This window comes from Schistocerca piceifrons, chromosome 4 (assembly GCF_021461385.2).
Source record: "Schistocerca piceifrons isolate TAMUIC-IGC-003096 chromosome 4, iqSchPice1.1, whole genome shotgun sequence".
Taxonomy (NCBI): domain Eukaryota; kingdom Metazoa; phylum Arthropoda; class Insecta; order Orthoptera; family Acrididae; genus Schistocerca; species Schistocerca piceifrons.
This window is the reverse complement of record NC_060141.1, coordinates 68,018,847-68,038,384: the sequence shown is the minus strand read 5'-3', so window position 1 is coordinate 68,038,384 and position 19,538 is coordinate 68,018,847. Positions and strand designations below refer to the sequence as shown.

Sequence of the window (19,538 nt, the reverse complement as noted above, 5' to 3'; positions counted from 1 at the left end):
GTGGGGTGTTTGCAACTGGAGTCATATGGGATCGCTGATACGTCTGGATATGACTCTGGCAGGTTACACGTACATAAGCATCCTGTCTGATCACCTGCATCAGTTCGAGTCCATTATGCATTCCGTCGGACTTGCGCAAATTCCAGCAGGACAATGCGAAACCCCACACATCCAGAATTGCTACCGAATGGCTCCAGGAACACTCTCCTGAGTTCAAACACTTCCGCTGGCAACCCTACTACCCAGACGTGAACATTATTGAGCATATCTGGGAGGCCTTGCAACGAGCTCTTCAGAAGAGATCTCCACCACCTCGTACTCTTACGGATTTATGGACAGCCCTGCAGGATTCATTGTGCCAATTCCGTCTAACATTACTCCAGATATTAGTCGAGTCCATGCCACATTTTTTTGCGGCACTCATGCCTGCTCGCGGGGGCTTTGCACGACATTAGGCAGATGTACCAATTTCTTCGCCTCTACGGCGTTAAAGATATTATTAAAAATTCCTGACTCAAACCTTGTTTACTGAAAAGTGGAACCAGATGATCGTACTGCATTACTGGTCACTTCAGTGACTTGGGCGTGTTATTGACGAAGCTGAGACTGTTAAATAATTTTTCTATTTGTTAATAACTATGAAATTTAAATACAAGGAAAAAATGTTCCTGTTATCTAGATTCGAACTAGTAACTTTGGAATTTGAAGGCTTTCACGCTGTTCAATTAATAATCAACGAGTATGTTAGTAACTGACAAATATTTTGCGAATCAGTATCAGTTTCAACATCAAATTTTAATGCATTTTCGTATGGCCAGAAATAAAAATAATAAAAATTATTTTAATAAAAATTCCGGATTCAGCATTAATTGATTGTTATTTATTTTTGTTAACAAATACGTAATTTAAAAATAATTAATTCAACGTAATTAATTTTTAATATAGCACATATTATTTCTGACTAAAAAATATAAAATAATTTCTTCTAATCGCATACAGGTTCCTAAACACATAAAGATGGTCGTAATAACTTGTGAATTTTTAATAGCTATGAAGAGACTTGTAAGCTTTATTACTCGAAACGTCTGACACATACAGTAGATAATAATTAGGAAGTGAACTATTCGTCTAAAAATTAACGTCTGACACATACAGTAGATAGTAATTAGGAAGTGAACTATTCGTCTAAAAATTATGCGCTGCATACACACCACGTTTTTCGTTATAGTTCTTAATTGTATTTTCATAGTTATTACATATTCAAAATAACAAATATCTGTATGGCATTAGGAATCCATATGGGGACAGAAGAAATTATTCTGCACTTTGTGCTCCGAAACGCTTTGTATTAAAAATTTATTTTTATTTCATTGATTACGTTTGCTTTTTATTCTTCTCTGTGTGAAATTTCCAATCTATTTCAAACATCTTGATGATTTTATAGCAGATATAGGTGGTAAATTCCTGTTTTATTTCAGTTTGTCGTAGTATGACTCATGCAATATGTTGTTTCCTGCTATGTATATCTCACGAAAAGACCCATGAAGGTAAGAATTAGACAGATTCGAGCACACGGCCATGAACTACTAGCGACTGGAACAGGAGAAGGGGGACACGGCAGTGGTTCACAAAGTACCCTCTACCACGCACCCACACACCATACAAGAACACAACAAGTTAATGCTGTGCTGTCATCCAGTTCTGAGCTATGTTGAAAGTTTCAAGTCTCTAGCACATCGAGAAGTTAGCTTAAAATAAGTTGCAGAATTTGTACAGAACAGACACACAAGTTAATAAAAATGTTACAATATGAGTAACGTCAATACTAAATTTGGTAGGAATTGCTCCAAGCGTCCCTAAGTTATGTTTTTATCTCAGTCCATTTAACATTCAGCTGCGTGCGTGATAGGGGCCCCAATGTGACTGTAATTTCTTTTTATTTTCTTTTTTCTCTTTTAATGTTGTAGGTAATACGTGAGCTCATATTAGTAAAAATTGCTCGAGGTACTGCAGAGGCGCGTCTGTAAAACGTATGAGGTGTTGGAGATCGTTTCTGCACCAGGTGATTTACGCACATTGCGCCTGCACGGGCTGTGACGCCATCTGCGAATCACAGCCATCGTACAGGAACTCCAATACTGGACGAGCGGTGCTCTCTCTCTCTCTCTCACTCTCTCTCTCTCTCTCTCTCTCTCTCTCTCTCTCTCTCTGTGTGTGTGTGTGTGTGTGTGTGTGTTTGTGTTTTATGCTTCTTTCTCACCCCTTTTCTGTCCTACCTCCGCTCGTACTGTTCTTACCGCCAGACTATTGCACTGTTCTCACCGATGGTTAAAATTTCAACTCTGTCTTGTCGGAAGTGTGTTTCAGAAAATCAATTGCAGAACTTATACCATATTTACAGACAAGGAAACAACCATATAAAAACATGTTAAAATTACACTGAAGAGCCAAGAAACTAGTACACCTGCCTAAGATCATGCAGGGCCCCGCTGAGCACGCAAAAGTGCCACAACACGACGTAGCATGGAGTCTGCTACTGTCTGAAATAGTTCTGAATGGAATTGACACCATGATCCTTCAGGGCTGTCCATAAATTCGTATGAGTACAGCGGGGTGAAGATCTCTTCTGAACAGCACGTTGCAAAGCACCCCAGATATGCCTGTCTTGTGACAGCCAGAGCGAGAGCACCAGCAGCAGCGAGTACTGTTTGTATAAAGCGTTTATTTTGCATTTTGTTTACGACCTTCCACTAAGGAAGGGATTCTATTTGTGTTTATCTGCTCTGCATAGTAACTAACAGTTCTTGATAAAACTTTACGTAGTTTTCGTGTTAGATTTCTTAATGTTTTCTTGATCGTTTAGAACAGAAACCGCCCTAAAACCGTCTTTTGTTTGTTTCGCGGCCGTTAGCCACTGGTCACTTGAATCAGCAGTTGTCTTGTGACAGCCAGAGCGAGAGCACCAGCAGCAGCGAGTACTGTTTGTATAAAGCGTTTATTTTGCATTTTGTTTACGACCATCCACTAAGGAAGGGATTCTATTTGTGTTTATCTGCTCTGCATAGTAACTAACAGTTCTTGATAAAACTTTACGTAGTTTTCGTGTTAGATTTCTTAGTGTTTTCTTGATCGTTTAGAACAGAAAGCGCCCTAAAACCGTCTTTTGTTTGTTTCGCGGCCGTTAGCCACTAGTCACTTGAATCAGCAGTTGTCTTGTGACAGTCAGAGCGAGAGCACCAGCAGCAGCGAGTACTGTTTGTATAAAGCGTTATTGTACTTATTTGCTGCGCTTAGCTTTTAAATAGTTTTTCTGGGAAAACCTAGCGTAGTTTTCGCGTCTCGTATTTCAGTGAGTGTTTCTTGATTATCAGAGTAGCTCATCAGAAGATTATCTTGGGAATTTGTCACCGTATAGAGTAGGGTAAACATAGTCATGTGTAGGGACTGTGGTTGTTGTGAGCGGACGCAAGGAGAATTGGCCACTCTTCGGGGGCAGGTGGAGGCTTTGTCTGTTAGGCTCATCGAGCTCGAGGCGCAGGCGTCGGCTCGTAGTGGCGTTGGGGCAACTGTGGTGAGACCTATGCCTACTTCGGTGGCCTTGGAATCACATGGAACCCCTGATGTCGCTGCGTCTTCCGGCAGTGAGCATCTTACCGGTCAGCCATCACTCCAGGGTGAATGGCGGACAGTGGTGGGCTCGCGCGTGCCTGGCCGAAAGGCAAAGGTGGGATCTGGCCGCGTGGCAGCTGCCTTACCCCTTTCCAACAGGTACGGGGTGCTTCCTAGTGGTGATGACATCGTTTCCGAGCCACCACAGGATGCCTCGCCTGTTGGGCCAGTGGCCGATTCTCCGGCAAGGTCCCGACAGTCACAGAGGGCGGGCCTATTAGTTATAGGGAGCTCCAACGTTAGGCGGGTTATGGAGCCCCTCAGGAAAATAGCGGGTAGGTCGGGGAAGAATGCCAGTGTGCACTCGGTGTGCTTGCCGGGGGGTCTCGTCCGTAATGTGGAGGAGGCCCTTCCGGCAGCTATTGAACGCACTGGGTGTGACCGGCTGCAGATAGTAGCACATGTCGGAACGAATGACGCCTGCCGCTTGGGTTCTGAGGCCATCCTTGGTTCCTTCCGGCGGCTGGCTGATTTGGTGAAGACAACCAGCATCGCACGCGGAGTGCAAGCTGAGCTTAATATCTGCAGCATAGTGCCCAGAGTCGATCGCGGTCCTCTGGTTTGGAGCCGTGTGGAGGGTCTAAACCAGAGGCTCAGACGACTCTGCGACTATAATGGTTGCAAATTCATCGACCTCCGTTATTGGGTGGAGAACTATAGGGCCCCCCTAGACAGGTCAGGCGTGCACTACACACCGGAAGCAGCTACTAGGGTAGCAGAGTACGTGTGGCGTGCACACGGGGGTTTTTTAGGTTAGAGGGACCCCCCCTTGGGCGAAACGATAAAATACCTGACGGCTTACCAGAGAGGACATTATCATCGTTGATAAAGAACGTCCGTCCTCAGAGACCAAAAACAGGAAAAGTTAACGTAATATTGGTAAACTGCAGGAGTATCCAGGGCAAGGTTCCTGAATTAGTATCTCTTATTGAAGGAAATAGTGCGCATATAGTATTAGGAACGGAAAGTTGGTTAAAACCGGAAGTGAACAGTAACGAAATCCTAGACACAGAATGGAATATATACCGCAAGGATAGGATAAACGCCAATGGTGGAGGAGTATTTATAGCAGTAAAGAATTCAATAATATCCAGTGAAGTTATTAGCGAATGCGAATGTGAAATAATCTGGGTTAAGTTAAGTATCAAAGGTGGGTCAGATATGATAATCGGATGCTTCTATAGACCACCTGCATCAGCAACCGTAGTAGTTGAGCGCCTCAGAGAGAACCTGCAGAACGTCGTGAAGAAGTTTCGTGATCATACTATTGTAATAGGGGGAGACTTCAATCTACCAGGTATAGAATGGGATAGTCACACAATCAGAACTGGAGCCAGGGACAGAGACTCTTGTGACATTATCCTGACTGCCTTGTCCGAGAATTACTTCGAGCAGATAGTTAGAGAACCAACTCGTGAAGCTAACGTTTTAGACCTCAGAGCAACAAATAGACCGGAACTTTTCGACTCCGTGAATGTAGAAGAGGGTATCAGTGATCATAAGTCAGTGGTTGCATCAATGACTACAAGTGTAATAAGAAATGCCAAGAAAGGAAGGAAAATATATTTGCTTAACAAGAGTGATAAGGCACAAATCGCAGAATATCTGAGTGACCACCATCAAACGTTCATTTCTGAGGAAGAGGATGTGGAACAAAAATGGAAAAAATTCAGAAACATCGTCCAGTACGCCTCAGATAAGTTCGTACCGACTAAGGTCCAAAGCGAGGGGAAAGATCCACCGTGGTATAACAATCATGTACGAAAGGTACTACGGAAACAAAGAAAGCATCATCATAGGTTTAAGAGTAGTCGAATCATAGCTGATAAGGAAAAGCTGAACGAAGCGAAAAAGAGCGTAAAGAGAGCAATGAGAGAAGCATTCAACGAATTCGAACATAAAACATTGGCAAACAATCTAAACAAGAACCCTAAAAAGTTTTGGTCATATGTAAAATCGGTAAGCGGATCTAAATCCCCTATTCAGTCACTCGTTGACCACGATGGCACCGAAACAGAGGACGACCGAAGAAAGGCAGAAATACTGAATTCAGTGTTCCGAAACTGTTTCACTGCGGAAAATCGTAACACGGTCCCTGACTTCAGCCGTCGCACGGACGCCAAAATGGAAAATATTGAAATAAACGATATCGGAATTGAAAAACAACTGCTATCACTTAGTAGCGGAAAAGCATCCGGACCAGACGAGATACCCTTAAGATTCTACAGTGATTATGCTAAAGAACTTGCCCCCTTTCTATCAGCAATTTATCGTAGATCGCTGGAAGAACGTAAAGTACCTAGCGACTGGAAGAAAGCGCAGGTCGTTCCCATTTTCAAGAAGGGTCATAAATCAGATGCGAATAATTATAGGCCTATTTCGCTTACGTCAATCTGTTGTAGAATAATGGAACATGTTTTGTGTTCTCGTATTATGACGTTCTTAGATAATACAAATCTCCTTCATCATAACCAACATGGATTCCGCAAACAGAGATCATGTGAAACTCAGCTCGCCCTATTTGCCCAAGAAATTCACAGTGCCGTAGACACTGGCGAGCAGATTGATGCCGTATTCCTGGACTTCAGGAAGGCATTTGATACGGTTCCGCACTTACGTTTAGTGAAAAAATACGAGCTTACGGAATATCGGACCAGGTTTGTGATTGGATTCAGGATTTCCTAGAAGAAAGAACACAACATGTCATTCTTAACGGTTCAAAATCTGCAGATGTAGAGGTAATTTCGGGAGTACCGCAGGGAAGTGTGATAGGACCTTTATTGTTTACAATATACATAAATGACTTAGTTGACAACATCGGTAGCTCCGTGAGGCTATTTGCAGATGACACGGTTGTCTACAAGAAAGTAGCAACATCAGAAGACTCGTACGTACTCCAGGAGGACCTGCAGAGGATTAATGCATGGTGCGACAGCTGGCAGCTTTCCCTAAACGTAGATAAATGTAATATAATGCGCATACATAGGGGCAGAAATCCATTCCAGTACGATTATGCCATAGGTGGTAAATCATTGGAAGCGGTGACGACCGTAAAATACTTAGGAGTTACTATCCGGAGCGATCTGAAGTGGAATGATCACATAAAACAAATAGTGGGAAAAGCAGGCGCCAGGTTGAGATTCATAGGAAGAATTCTAAGAAAATGTGACTCATCGACGAAAGAAGTAGCTTACAAAACGCTTGTTCGTCCGATTCTTGAGTATTGCTCATCAGTATGGGACCCTTACCAGGTTGGATTAATAGAAGAGATAGACATGATCCAGCGAAAAGCAGCGCGATTCGTCATGGGGACATTTAGTCAGCGCGAGAGCGTTACGGAGATGCTGAACAAGCTCCAGTGGCGGACACTTCAAGAAAGGCGTTACGCAATACGGAGAGGTTTATTATCGAAATTACGAGAGAGCACATTCCGGGAAGAGATGGGCAACATATTACTACCGCCCACATATATCTCGCGTAATGACCACAACGAAAAGATCCGAGAAATTAGAGCAAATACGGAGACTTACAAGCAGTCGTTCTTCCCACGCACAATTCGTGAATGGAACAGGGAAGGGGGGATCAGATAGTGGTACAATAAGTGCCCTCCGCCACACACCGTAAGGTGGCTCGCGGAGTATAGATGTAGATGTAATGTTCAGGTCTGGGAAGTTTGGTGGCCAGCGGAAATATTTAAACTCAGACGCGTGTTCCTGGAGCCACTTTGTGGAAATTCTGGACGTGTGGGGTGTCGCATTGTCCTGCTGGAATTGCCCAAGTCCGTCGGAATGCACAATGGACATCAGGGGTCCCATATCATTCCAACTGCACACACCCCACTCCAATACAGAGCATCCACCAGCTTGAACAGTCCCCTGCTGACATGCAGGGGATCCATGGATTCATGAGGTTGTCTCCATATCCGTACTAGTCCATCCGCTCGATACAATTTGAAACGAGACTCGTCCGACCAGGCCAGGCAACATGTTTCCAGTCATCAACAGTCGAATGTCGTTGCTAACGGGCTCAGGCGAGGCGTAAAGTCTTACGTCGTGTAGTCATCAAGGGTACAAGAGTGGGCCTTCGGCTCCGAAAGCCCATAGCGACAATGTTTCGTTTAATGGTTCGCACGCTGAAACTTGTTCATGTCGCAGCATTGAAATGTGCAGCAATTTTTGGAAGTGTTGCGTTTCTGCCACCTTGAACGATTCTCTTCAGTCGCCGTCGGTCCCTATCTTGAAGGAACATTTTCCGGCCGCAGCGATGTCGAAGATTTGATGTTTTACCGAATTTCTGATATTCTGATCTAACAACAGCGCCAGGCACTTGTTGTCCTGTATAGGCGTTCTCGAGCGCAGCTCCGCACTGTATCTGTCTAAATATCTATGTATTTGATTACGCATGCCTATTCCAGTTTCTTTGGCGCTTTAGTGAAGTAGTACTAGTGAGATACGAGACAGCGACTTAACGACTGCAGCAGTCGAACGGCAAGCACCTCGCTACTGTCGGATATATCAATAAATGAAAAATGATTTGTAGTTTTCAACGCTCGTAAACATTTTAATTTTCAAAGGCGATTTTTTCGAGTTTTCTTGAGAACTATATCGTACTGCTTTCGGAAACTGATGTCCATGGAATGACCTTCATATTCTATAAGTATGAAGAAGAACTAAGAGGGCCAGTCTTTAAGGTCCAGTTGTGAGATGCATTGGGAAATAAGCTGTTACATTTCGTTGTTTCGCTTTCCTGAGCAGTTTGAAAATATTTGTGCGACAGAAAATCTTTTACCAGTCACTGGTAATTTCCACAGTATTCTTTAATTCTCTAAGTTTAATAGAGAATAGTTCATAGCACAATATGATGGGAGGGTAGAAATGCTTAGGGGCGAAGGGATTATGATATTCCCCCCTCCCCCGTATCTCTCTCTCTCTCTCTCTCTCTCTCTCTCTCTCTCTCTCTCTCTCTCTCTCTCCCTCCCTTCCTCCCACTCTGTGTGTGTGTGTGTGTGTGTGTGTGTGTGTGTGTTTGTGCACGCGAAGGGGTTGGAGGGTGTTAGTGGGCTCAGGTGTTTCTTATTTCTTGACTGTTGGTCCTACCTATATCTATTCACGGCTCTATCTCGTTCATCCACACACACATTTGCTCAAACAGTGACAATATTTCCTGGACACTGCAAAGTACAACTTTCCAATAATTATTACCCCAAGTCTTCACTGGAAGTTATCTCTTCCGTTCCAATGTCGTATATTCGGCCCGAAAAGGTGCAGCACTTAAGGCTCTAGACTCCCATTCGAGAGCGTTGAATTTCCATCAAGACATTCGATTTTAGACTTGCCCTTTCTTCCTAAGATGGTCCCTTTAAAAATGACATGCTCCATACCCTATCCTCACTCAACACTTTCTCAACTAATGCTCCCTCCCCAATGATGTCGTCGTGTCACCGATGTTAAGCTTTTACCTTACTTACTTTGATTTCCGTTCATACCTTTATTTTTTGATGTCAACTGCAATGCATTGTGCTCTTGTGTGCTGTCATTGTTACTAGAGTATTATCTAATAAGGGGCATTAGGTCCTAGTTGAGATGGCGCTTTGTCTACGTCCGAGAGAGATGCAGAGATAGGGAACAGATGTACTTTGGTATTGTTACAGACTGATCACTGTACATCACGCCTTTAGTGAATGATTGTATCTGGCCACATTTTCCAGGGGAGCAAAGCGTGATCTTCTTGTTAACTGCCTTGAAAAAGGTAAATAAATAAGTAGAGAGTATTTCTGAAAGTATTTGTATGGAGTGTATGGAAGTGAAACATGGACGATAAATAGTTTAGAGAAGAAGAGAACAGAAGCTTTCGAAATGTGGTGCTACAGAAGAATGCTGAAGATTGGATGGGTAGATCTCGTAACTAGTGAGGAGGTACTGAATAGAATTGGGGAGAAGAGGAATTTGTGGCACAACTTGACTAGAAGAAGGTACCGGTTAACAGGACACATTCTGAGGCATCAAGGGATCACCAATCTCGTACTGGAGGGAAGTGTGGGGTGGAAAAATCGTTTAGGGAGACCATGAGGTGAATACACGAAGCAGATTCAGAAGGATGTAGTTTGCAGTAGCTACTCGGAGATGAAGAAGCTTGCACAGAATAGAGTAGCATGGAGAGCTGCGTCAAATCAGTCTTTGAACAGGAGACCACAACAACAAAAAGAGATTAGAGCAGCAAACTAAAAGTATGAAGTTTCAGGCCAATGTAAATGCTTTCTCAATGAAAAAAAAATTGAGCATTTGCAGCACTAATTGTTCCAACAACAAACTTAATCACTATGTTTGCTGTGGTGTCACCGCCAGACACCACACTTGCTAGGTGGTAGCTTTAAATCGGCCGCGGTCCGTTAGTATAAGCCGGACCCGCGTGTCGCCACTGTCAGTGATCGCAGACCGAGCGCCACCACACGGCAGGTCTAGAGAGACTTACTAGCACTCGCCCAGTTGTACAGCCGACGTTCATAGAAATGGTTCTCTGACAACTACGCTCTCATTTGCCGAGACGATAGTTAGCATAGCCTTCAGCTACATTTGCTACGACCTAGCAAGGCGCCGTATTCAATTGATATTGAGATTCTGTTAATGTATCATCAAGAGAGATGTTCTACAATTGTGGATTAAAGTTAAGTATTCCAGAAGCTACGTACTTTTCTTTATAGCATTCATTACGTATCCTGTTTCAGACCTCACGCCAGCCTGCGTGAGTTTAAGCGCGTGCCTTTCGGCTTCCTCTCATTGTGTCTAGGCTGTCTTGTCTAGACACAACATTTGCCACCTCTTAGTGATATCTGTTCCTCCATCAAAATAACTTTCTGAGCTTAAATCGCTGTGAGATGAATGAACGGATTATGGCAGCCGTTAAATTGTGTTTTGGGTACCTTCCATAATCGTAGTGAAGACGTGTGACTGAAAAAAAGTTTCATGAAAGGTACGGGCCTAAAAGGGATAATCAGAGTCCATCACATCCTTCACAGGTACAAGTAAACTATTCAGCGCGAAGTAATGAGTTGCACACTGTGTTAAACAGGAGGGTTAAAAATGAATAACAGACGAAACTCGCGTAAATGAAACCGAAGAGGATGGCTCCTGCAGTAATAATGGTCATGGTGAGTGAGTCTGCTTGAGATAGAAGTGCGTGCCCGACTCTTTTGTTTGTGAAAGACGAGCAAGTTAATTGTGCGGCGCCTGTGCAGGCTTCTGGAAATGGCTTTGACGCCCAGTGTTAATGGGAAAATGAGAATGGCAAACGGCATACCGCGCAGCCGCACCAGTGCATTCGGAAGTAATTAAATTCCTGACTATAAACGAAGCAGCCACAGGCGCGGAGAGCGCCAGCGGAAAGATGAGCCGGAATGCTTGGCGGGAAAAGGAGGCAGGCCTGAACGAAAGAGTCGCCCAAGGAAACGTACGGCAAGAATGAAAGGTCGGGGATGCGTTAAAGGGGAATACGAAATAACCGAAGCTAAATAAAGGTCAACAGAGCCATTCTTTTCGTTCAACGTACAGTCTGTCTCGTAACTACTGAACGTTTTCTTAAGACTAAAATATACAATGTGATTATAATTGAAGTGTAGCTACTGGCAGAGATCCAATGTGGGCTGTAATTATCGTATGGCAACGAAACTTGGTCCACTGATCGTGACCGGGCCAAATATCTCACGGAATAAGCGTCAAACGAATAAACTACAAAGAACGAAAATCGTCTAGCTTGAAGGGGGAACCCAGATGGCGCTACGGTTGGCCCGCTAGATGGCGCTGCCACAGGTCAAACGGATATCAATTGCTTTTTCTTAAATAGGAACCCCAATTTTTATTACATTTTCATGTAGTACGTAAAGAAATATGAATGTTTCAGTTGGACCATTTTTTTCGCTTTGTGATAGATGGCGCTGTAGTAGTCACAAACGTGTAAGTACATGGTGTCACGTAACATTCCGCCACTGCGGACGGTATTTGCTTCGTCATACATTTCCCGTGTTAAAATGGACCGTTTACCAATTGCGGAAAAGGGCTGTATCGTGTTGAAGTATGGCTATTGTGATCAAAATGCCCAAAGGGCGTGTGCTATGTATGCTGCTCGGTATCCTGGACGACATCATCCAAGTGTCCGGACCGTTCGCCGGATAATTACGTTATTTAAGGAAACAGGAAGTGTTCAGCCACATGTGAAACGTCAACCGCGGCCTGCAACAAATGATGATGCCCAAGTAGGTGTTTTAGCTGCTGTCACGGCTAATCCGCACATCAGTGGCAGACAAATTGAGCGAGAATCGGGACTCTCATAAACGTCGGTGTTGAGAATGCTACATCAACATCGATTGCACCCGTAACATATTTCTATGAACCAGGAATGGCACGGCAACGACTTTGAACGTCGTGTACAGTTCTGCCACTGGGCACAAGGGAAATTACGGGACGATGACAGATTCATTGCACGCGTTCTATTTAGCGATGAGGCGTCATTCACCAACAGCGATAACGTAAACCGGCATAATACGTGCTATTGAGCAATGGAAAATCCACGATGTTTTTCACACTTGTTTGACCTTTTATGCTCACGTTCCTTTCATAATCCATACATACGGACACATTTCCATACACCAGTATTGTAATCACAGCGCCAGATCTGGACCCATGACCAAAATAGGAACTAGTTTTTTTCAGCGTAAATCGGTTCCACATTAACGCATTAGAGTAACTAGAATGTGTAGCTGCCATACGATAATTACAGCGCAGACTGGACGTCTATGAGTAGCTGCAATTTAATTACCACCACCCGGTATTCATCAATACGCAACTTAAAGTCATGCTCTTACGACCACATCTACTAAAAATTTTTGACGATTTTACATTGACCCCGGTTGTACTCAATGGAAGACACTTGCGTAATCGACGAATATCCTGGCAGTAATCGAAGTCTCACAAAGCCCTCTGAAGCAGGGCTAGTGGGATGGTGTGCATGACTCTGGTACTACTCATCGTCAATTTTCCTAACATCTCGCCCCAGTTCTTTTGGAGTTCTGAGTTACGCTTCGCCTGTATCAGCAATGACCTTGTCGTCGACAGGTTCTTGAATTTTTTCAAAGAAAAGGAAAAGCTGGAAGTGTCTGTTGGTCCGACCCTAGAGGAAGGACTCGCACGCTAAGAGATCTTGTTAGTGATGTAGCTCTGAGCTAAAAAGTTTCTTTGCGACCAGTCAGTGCAATGGGCTGTCAGATGATTAGATTCTTCTGGAAGAGCTCATACCAAAGTGGTGGGGACTGGTTCTGTTGGAAAAAGCGCCATGGTTCCTCTTCATTTTCCTCCCCTTCGGTGAGCAGCAACCACTGTACAGCTGCCAATGCAGAAACAGTATTTAAGAAACGACGCAAAGCGTGTTAGCTTTTAGGTAGTCTTATTAGCTCTCACGTTGATTTTATCGGAACCTGAAGCATTACTTGAAGAATCTCATGTATTTTTATGTACAAATTATTTCAGAGTAGTTTTCCCGCGAGAATGTGCGCTCTTTTATTGAAGAAATACTTCAGATCAGTGATACCACAGAAATCAACCTGTGGCTGACACCAACCGGAGAAATAGTATTTTCATATTAAAAAAAATAGCAAACTAAATTTTCCCCACTTCTCTCCTCTCCCTCGAACCAAGCACACATATTTTGTGTGTCTGTACCACAAACAGATATAATTTATAACATTTTTTTTTAAAAATCGGTTATGTTCTTGTTATCATTTGTAAGTACGCTACTGGCCATTAAAATTGCTACACTAAAAAGAATTTTAGTCTGAAATCATTGCACTATTTTTAGATTGGCATGAGATGCAGAAGGAAACATGCGTGACACCATCAAAAATGACGGTTGCTCCGTTGCTCACTGCGAAAGAAATTAAATGCATTTCAAAAATTGATTTTTTACAAAATTTGCTGCTTCAGTCAGAGACCGGAGGGAGATGCGCCAGTGTATAGCCAAAAAGGCCATGATGTGGTGCGTATGGCAGCAACATTTGTTTTTTTTTAATTTTTTTACCTGCGTTTGATGTGTCGAATGCCTTCAGCGCTGCCGGCCGGAGTAGCCGTGCGGTTCTAGGCGCTACAGTCTGGAACCGAGCGACCGCTACGGTCGCAGGTTCGAATCCTGCCTCGGGCATGGATGTGTGTGATGTCCTTAGGTTAGTTAGGTTTACTTAGTTCTAAGTTCTAGGCGACTGATGACCTCAGAAGTTAAGTCCCATAGTGCTCAGAGCCATTTGAACCTTCAGCGCTACGTTGTGGCCATTTTTGTTACCTTGTACGTAACGTCAAATCTGTTCACTCGGTTGTATTCTGAAATTGATTACTTGCATATGACACCTTATCTTGTGTACGGAGCCCCTTACGTCCTTTGGTATGTTTATTTTAAAATGCGTTCTTGTACACTTGTGTCAGTCTATTATTTGTTAACTACCTTAAATAGCAGTGTTACACGTCACTTTTGTAACCTTCCTGCACATATATCGTAGATGAATTTTCTCGATACACAGGGTGCTTTAAAAATTCATATAAATTTATTGAAAGAAGATATAGAGCTGGGTTTAGTGTTATTTTATTGGGAAATACATCAAGTTTTTTACCTTAAACTAAAGATATAATACGTGGATTCTGTTGGTTATCTGGCACTCGTCCCATGGGAAGCAAGTTTCTTGCCAAACTCGCTGCAGCATTGCAGGTGTAACTTGCTCAGTGGCGGGGTGAATTCTTGGTCTAAGTTCAGGTAGAAAAGCCGGCTCAGGATGTACAAACACGGTATCTTTGATAAATCCCCATAAAAAAAAAACTCGAGCGGTGTCAGGTCTGGAGAACGTGGGGGGCCACACAATTGGCTCATCACGGCCAATCAGTTGACCTGTAAAGCGGTCACTGAAAAACTCCAGGACGTCAGCCAGGCAGTTGGGTGGTGCACCATATTGCATGAAGCAAATATTTCGTTCTTGGTCATCCTCATCGATCTGTGGTATCAAAATTGTTGTAACATATCCAGGTACACTATAAAATTAGAAGGAACGTCACCATTGGCCGTAATTTTGATGATTTATTAACAGCAAAATCGATTTTCGATCAGATGATGATCATCTTCCGTGCTGGAAGTTAAACATTTCACATAGCGATCAGTGAATAAGACACAAAAGTCTACAAATACACCTGAGTATAAAGTTCAGTGCCCTCAGCTGAATAGCAGAGGCATGACTGGTCAACTTAAACTGAGGATAGTTGACGTCATAAAGCCCTGCTCGAAATTGGAGGGAACTGTCGCTATTGGCGTGAATGATGTTCTGAGACAGTGTGGCGGAATTTTGGAATCAGAACTGAATGGTGATTCGCGGTTTTCGAGGAGAACAGGGAGTTGAGCAATGTTGGCTTCGCCCTTGCGTTGCGCGGGCACAGAGGGGATTGATGATCTGACCTTCCTCGGAGTCGGACGGTCTTGCGACTTGGTCGTTCTTTTTCGGAAGAACTTAGAATTATTCGGACAGCCTTCGAGGCCAGGGCCTGACACAGAGTTGCTGCGCGGCAGAAGTCGGGGCCTACATCACCAGGGCACTGCCTACTGACTACGTGCTGCAGATTTCAGTACTGGTACAGTGTTTTGCGCCTCCGGCACTGTAGGACCTTATCAATTTTATACTGAATCCCTCAGCAGCACGCGTGCTTGCTTTGCTACAAGTCCACCTTGCTGATTTCTCCATGCGATCCCATTTGAGCTCTCGGTACTAATTTCACTACTAATTTCAGATCTACTGCCTTCTACTGTTCCAGACCAAAGTGACAAATTTAATGATGCATCCACAGTTGAAACTGGATCTCTCCAAAGCCAAAGTTCAGAGACATCTACAAATGAGCCAAAACCACGACCAAGCACCTACATTTCCCCAAAAGAAGTAATTCCTTTGCCAGGAAGAAAAGATTTCCAAAAAAGACAGAAGAAAGGAAAGAAGTCAGAAATAGTATGTGGGACCCCTTTCAAGAAGCAACTGGAATGCCAATCAACAGAACAAGAAATAAAGAAACCGAAGAGGAAACTATTTGATTCTGACCAAGCAGACAAAAAGAAAGCAAAGCAAAACTTAAATACATCTAGGGAAAATTCACAAACTTTTCACTGTCCAGGCTGTACAGAAAAATACAATAATCCACCAACAGAAGACTGGATTCAATGTATCAAGTGCGAGGAGTGGTGGCATGAATCCTGCTCTTGTTATGAAGGTTCTGGACACTTCATTTGTGATCTCTGTTAAAAAGATTTTCGTCCGACAGGAATATTCTTGCATGTTTTTGATGACAGGCCCAGACTTGTTCATTAGGTCAAATATTGTATCAACAGTAACTGTTATATGCTGAGAAGCAAGGTATATTACGTTTATGTACGCTATAAATTAAATAAAAGACGAAGAACTAAATGACACATATGTTTTTCTCATGCGATAATAATGCACAAATTTACCCCACTAGAAACGCACTCTTACCCCACGGTCGGGTAAGACTGCCCATTTTCATTACTTTTTTCACTAACTGCGAATTACAGTTTAAATTGTTTCTATGACTTTCAGACTCTGTCAAATAACAGGCAAAATTCAGATGAAATGCCAGTTAAAATATAATTCTAATTTGTGACGTTTCATTCAGTATATCGCTATTTAAACCTTAAGTGCGCAATCTTGCCCCAATTTAATCTACTGCTTTATAGTCGGGAGATTAATATATGTTTCATTAGGACCTCCAGTCATTATCGTCAAAGCAGGAGCCGCATATTCTCGAGCCAACTCTTATTCTCATAATATTTCAGTATACCCTATCCTTTAACCTATTGTTTGTGTCGATAATCATGTGCATTTATGTTCTGATGTACAATAAATCGCATTGTAACATTTAATCCGCATATCATATCGAAGATATATGCAGAATCCCGTTTCCTGTTGTTTATTATGATAAAGTTCTTTTTTTCTGAGTAGATTACGATTTTTTATTAAATTATTGTGAGTGTGCACTCCGTACTTTACCAACTATCAGAGTCAACCATCATATTCTTCCGTTACAATTGTGCGCATAATTACACTACTGGCCATTAAAATAGCTACACCACGAATATGACGTGCTACAGACGCGAAATTTAACCGACAGGATGAAGATGCTCTGATATGCAAATGATTAGCTTTTCAGAGCATTCACACAAGGTTGGCGCCGGTGGCGACACCTACAACGTGCTGACATGAGGAAAGTTTCCAGCCGATTTCTCATACACAAACAGCAGTTGACCGGCGTTGTCTGGTGAAACGCTGTTGTGATGCCTCGTGTAAGGAGGAGAAATGCGTACCATCACGTTTCCGACATTGATAAAGGTCGAATTGTAGCCTATCGCGATTGCGGTTTATCGTATCGCGACATTGCTGCTCGTGTTGGTCGAGATCCAACGACTGTTAGCAGAATATGGAATCGGTGGGTTCAGGAGGGTAATACGGAACGCCGTGCTGGATCCCAACTGCCTCGTATCACTAGCAGTCGAGATGACAGGCATCTTACCCGCATGGCTGTAACGGATCGTGCAGCCACGTCTCGATCCATAAGTCAACAGATGGGGACGTTTGCCAGACAACAACCATCTGCACGACCAGTTCGACGACGTTTGCGGCAGCATGGACTATCAGCTCGGAGACCATGGCTGCGGTTAACCTTGACGCTGCATCACAGACAGGAGCGCCTGCGATGGTGTACTCAACGACGAACCTGGGTGCACGAATGGCAAAACGTCATTTTTTCGGATGAATCCAGGTTCTGTTTACAGCATCATGATGGTCGCATCCGTGTTTGGCGACATCGCGGTGAACGCACATTGGAAAGGAGTATTCGTCTTCGCCATACTGGCGTATCACCCGGCGTGATGGTATGGGGTGCCATTGGTTACACGTCTCGGTCACCTCTTGTTCGCATTGACGGCAATTTGAACAGTGGACGTTACATTTCAGATGTGTTACGACCCGTGGCTCTACCCTTCATTCGATCCCTGCGAAACCCTACATTTCAGCAGGATAACGCACGACCGCATGTTGCAGGTCCTGTACGGGCCTTTCTGGATACAGAAAATGTTCGACTGCTGCCCTGGCCAGCACATTCTTCAGATCTCTCACCGATTGAAAACGTCTGGTCAATGGTGGCCGAGCAACTGTCTCGTCACAATACGCCAGTCACTACTGTTGATGAACTGTGGTATCGTGTTGAAGCTGCATGGGCAGCTGTACCTGTACACGCCATCCAAGCTCTGTTGACTCAATGCCCAGGCGTATGAAGGCCGTTATTACGGCCATAGATGGTTGTTCTGGGTACTGATTTCTCAGGATCTATGCACCCAAATCGCGTGATAATGTGATCACATGTCAGTTTTAGTATAATATATTTGTCCAATAAATACCCGCTTATCATCTGCATTTCTTCTTGGTGCAGCTACTTTAATGGCCAGTAGTGTGTTTCAGTATACGCTATCCTTTAACCTACTGTTTATGTCGATTATCATGTGCATTTATGTTCTGATGTATAATAAATCTCATCGTAACATTTGATCCCCATATCATAGATATATGCAGAATCCCGTCTCCTGTTGTTTATTATGATAAAGTTCCTTTTTTTCTGAGTATATTACGATTTTTTATTAAATTATTGTGAGTATGCACTCCTTATTTTACCAACTAGCTGGGTCCACCATCATTTTCATCCGTTACAATTGTGCGCATAATTAATTAGGTGGTAGATAAGGAGGGGGCGAGTGCATGTCTCGTTCTCATGCGAAATTCGCCTGAATTAAAGAGGTACACACTCGTCTCCACCCCGGCACCTCGCAAAGTCCTTTTTGAAATACCCTGTACAGTTGAGTTGTTGGGCATCGAGTGGCTAAATTCTTCTCCAGCGATCAGAGGAGCAGAGTATAAAGATAATTTGAGACGGAGCATGTTCCGGGCCGGCGCGCGCAGCCTCCGCCCGCCAGCCAGCAGCCAGCAGACAGCAGCTAGCCAGCCGGCCAGCCAGCCAGCTACCAGCAGCTAGCTGCCCGCGGCGCGCCCATAACGCGAGCGATGACCCGCCGGCGCGGCCCAGCTGTGGCGGCCGGCTCTCCTCCGCAGCCCGGCGCACCCGCTTTTTATTGGGTCAAGTGCCGCACAATTACTATGTTTAGCGACAGACAGACGGGAGGACGGAGTAGGCACCCGGCGCCCGACACCCGGCATCAAGCCGAGCAGCGCTGCGCGCATGCGCGCCGGAGGGGGGGGGGGGGGGGGGGGGGGGAGGGATAGCGCGAATCCAGGCCGCTCGTAAATCCGGCCATAAACGTGCGCTTAGGCCACTTGCTGGGAGCTGCATTGTTCACGCCGGTCGCTCGTTACAGCCACTTCACCGTCGCTGGAGCGGTGAGAAAGTCTCCGGAGGTATTTCCTCCCGAGCTGCTCATCTCCGCTTGATACATTCTCTCTGATTATTTTAATTCCCTTAAGCCGTCGGCAGACAGACAGTTAGGAACCATCTTTTAAACTGTAAGACATTTTCAGGGGCACATGTGGACTCTGACCACAATCTATTGGTTATGAACTGTAGAGTAAAACTGAAGAAAATGCAAAAAGGTGGGAATTTAAGGAGATGCGACCTGGACAAACTGACTAAACCAGAGGTTGTAGAGAGTTTCAGGCAGAGCATTAGGGAACGACTGACAAGGGTGGGAGAAAGAAATACAGTAGAAGAAGAATGGGTGGCTTTGAGGGATGAAGTAGTGAAGGCAGCAGAGGATCAAGTAGGTAAAAAGACGAGGGCTTG

At 44.1% G+C, this 19,538-nt stretch overlaps 1 protein-coding gene across 2 annotated transcripts in view; it reads right to left on the bottom strand.

Annotated features, from left to right (window-relative positions):
• The window catches only part of LOC124795224 (atrial natriuretic peptide receptor 1-like), a 1,189,640-nt gene that overhangs the window by 1,039,843 nt on the left and 130,259 nt on the right, over positions 1 to 19,538 (bottom strand). The window lies entirely within an intron of this gene.